This window comes from Rhinolophus sinicus, chromosome 4 (assembly GCF_057876585.1).
Source record: "Rhinolophus sinicus isolate RSI-liver-muscle chromosome 4, RSI-T2T, whole genome shotgun sequence".
NCBI classification, from domain to species: Eukaryota; Metazoa; Chordata; class Mammalia; order Chiroptera; family Rhinolophidae; genus Rhinolophus; species Rhinolophus sinicus.
In genome coordinates, this window is record NC_142504.1 from 74902915 (window position 1) to 74906248 (window position 3334).

Consider the following 3334-nt stretch of genomic DNA (forward strand, 5'->3'; position numbering starts at 1 on the left):
TTATTTCTTTAGTCTCCATTTCATTTATTTCCACTCTAAACTTTACTATTTCCTTCCATCTACTCACTTTGTGTTTTGCTTGCTCTTCCTTTTCCAGTTTCTTTAAGTGTAAAGTTAGATAGTTTATTTGAGATTTGTCTGTTTGTTTGTTTGTTTGTTTCATGAGGTCGGCCTGCATTGCTATAAATTTCCCTCTTTGGACTGCTTTTACTGTATCCCATAGATTTGGGGTTGTTGTATTTCCATTTTCATTTGTCTCAAGGTATGTTTTGATTTCTTCCTTGATCTCATAGTTAACCCTTTCATTGTTTAGTAGCATGTTATTTAGCCTCCATGTGTTTGTGTGTTTTTTCAGTTTTCATTTCTTGTAATTAATTTCTAGTTTCATACCATTATGGTCAGAGAGGATGCCTGATATGATTTCAAGCTTCTTGAATTTATTGAAATTTTTTTTGAGACTTAATATATGGTCTATCTTGGAAAATGTTCCATGTGCCCTTGAAAAGAATATATATTCTTCTACTTTTGGGTGGAGTGGCCTAAAAATATCAATTAAATCTATCCAGTCTAGCGTGTCATTTAAGACTGTTGTTTTTCTTGTTGAGTTTCTATATGGAAGATCTGTCCATTGGTGTCAACTGGGTATTATATTCCTCTACTATGACTGTATTACTGTCGATCTCTCCCTTTATGTCAATCAATATTTTCTTTATATATTTAGGTGCTCTTATGTTGGGTTCACAGATGTTTTACTAGGGTTGTATCTTCTTGCTGGGTAGATCTTTTTATCATTATGTAATGTTCTTCTTTGTCTCTTATTATAATTTTCTTCTTAAAGTCTATTTTGTCTGATATAATTATTGCTACCCCAGCTTTTTTTTAATTTTAATTTGTATAAAATATCTTTTTCCATCCCTTCATTTTAGCCTGTGCATCTTTCAATCTGTGGTGGAGCTCTTATAGACAGTCTTGTGTTCTTATTCATTCAGCTACTCTATGTCTTCAGTTTGAAGCATTTAATCCATTTACATTTAAAGTGATTAGTGATAGGTACATAGTTATTGCCATTTTATTATTCATATTTATGATCTTCTTTTGTTTGTTTTTTCCTCCCCTTCTTCTTCTTAAAGAAGTCTTTATAACATTTCTTGTAATACTGGCTTGGTGGTAATGAATTCCTTTAGCTTTTTCTTGTCTGGGAAGCTTTCTCTCCTTCAGTTTTAAATGCTAGCTTTGCTCGTTACAGTAGTATTGGTTGCAGGTCCTTCTTTTTCATCACTTTGAATATTTTCTGTTACTCCCTTCTGGCCTGCAAAGTTTCTGTTCAGAAATCAGCTGATAGTCTTATGGGAGCTCCTTTGTAAATAACTAGTTTCCTTTCTCTTGCTAGTTTTAGGATTTTCTCTTTGTCTTTAACTTTTGCCATTTTAATTATAATGTGTCTTGGTGTGGGCCTGTTTGGGTTCATCCTGTTTGGAACTCTCTGTACTTTATGGGTTTGTATGTTTATTTCCTTCACCAGGTTAGGGAAATTTCAGTCATTATTTCTCCAAAAAGGTTCTCAATTCCTTGCTCCCTCTCTTCTTCTTCTGGTACACTTATGATGCAAACGTTGTTATGCTTGATGTTGTCCCAAAGGTTCTTAAACTGTCTTCAATGTTTTTTATTTAGTTTCAGGTGTACAAAACAATGTAATAGCTAGACATTTATACCCCTCACAAAGTGATAACCCCTCTACGCCAATCTACTACCCCTCTGACGTCGTATATAACTGTTACAATTCCATTGACTCTATTCCATACACTGTACTCCACATCCTCTGACTATATATTATAGTTGACATTCATTGTTATTCAGCTTCAGGTGTACACAGCAGTGGTCAGGTATCTGTACTGTCCCTGAAGTGGTCTCCCTAATAAGACAAGTGTCCATCAGATATCCTACAAAATCTTTACAACTTTATTGATTATATTCCCTGTCATTTGTATCCTTGTGGCAATCTTGTGGTTACCAATTTGTGCTTTCTAATCCCCTCACTTTCTCCCTCATCCCCACTCCCCTTCCATCTAGCAACCCTCAGTTTTTCTCTATATCTCTGAGACTGTTTCATATTAGTTTGTTCATGTATTCTATTCTTTAGACTCCACATAAGTGAGATCATATGGTATTTGTCTTTCTCTGTCTGACTTTTTTCACTTATCATAATATTCTCTAGGTCCATCCATATCGTTGCAAATGGTAAGATTTCAAAAAATATAGAACGCTTCACAAATTTGTGTGTCATCCTTGTGCAGGGGCCATGCTAATCTTCTCTGTATCGTTCCAATTTTAGTAAATGTGCTACCGAAATGAGCACCTATCTTCTTTTTTTTTTTTAATTATTTTTACTTTTTACTGTTCCGATTGGGTGTTTTCTGTTACTTTGTTTTCTAAATCACTGATTTGATCCTCTGCTTCATCTAATGTACTGTTGATTCCTTTTAGTGTATTCTTCATTTCAGTTATTGTATTCTTTATTTCTGATTGGTTCTTTTTTACGGTTTCTATGTCCTTCTTTATGCATAATGATTCTTTCTAGAAGTTCTTACTAAGTTTCTTAAGCATTCTTATCACTAGTGTTTTAAACTCTATCTCTGATATGTTCATTTAGTTCTTTTTCTGAACTTTTCTCCTGTTCTTTTATTTGAAATATTTTTTTTTTGTTTCCTCATTTTCGTTGCCTCTCTGTGTTCATTTCTATGTATTAAATAGCTCTCTGATGTTTCTCAGTCTTTGCCAGATGGACTTCTATAGGAGTTGTCCTGAGTTGTCCTGTGTTGTCCTGTGTCACAGTCTCCCTGATCACCTGTGCTGTGAGTTCTACAAGTGTCTTTTGTGTGTGTTGTATGTGTCTTCCTGTTGTAGTTGGGCCTTGATTGCTTTTGGCACAACAGTGGGTGGGATTAACTCTCAGGCTGACTGGTTTTGAGGATTGCCTATGCTCACAGTGTATGAGCTACTCCATGGGGACTGACCCCTCAGAGAGGAATTTGTCCCAGGAGGCTCTTGTGCCTGCTGAAACCACCCTTTGGGTGTGCTGCTTGTGGCCTAATCAGGTGGGATTCTGCTCTGGTCTGAAGTCAGCCTCTGGGTATGTTGTTTCTGGTGTCTCTTGGGAAGGGCTCCTGTGCAGGCAAAGTTCAGCCTTGCCTGTGACTGGGCCAAGGCTACCTTGTAGGAGCTGCAAAGCTATATGTGGGTGATTGCTGCCTATGTTGGACCTGGAAGCATGTTGAGGTGGCTTCACTGTGAATTTAGGCTGGCTGCCACCAGTATCAGGCCTGGGGCAGCTTAG

At 36.7% G+C, this 3334-nt stretch overlaps 1 non-coding gene across 1 annotated transcript; it reads right to left on the minus strand.

Annotated features, from left to right (window-relative positions):
• Positions 1–2249: 2249 nt before the first annotated feature.
• On the minus strand, positions 2250–2356 carry LOC141567041 (U6 spliceosomal RNA). Its single transcript, XR_012489438.1, has one exon. It is a non-coding gene; the product is annotated as a U6 spliceosomal RNA (small nuclear RNA).
• Positions 2357–3334: the final 978 nt, after the last annotated feature.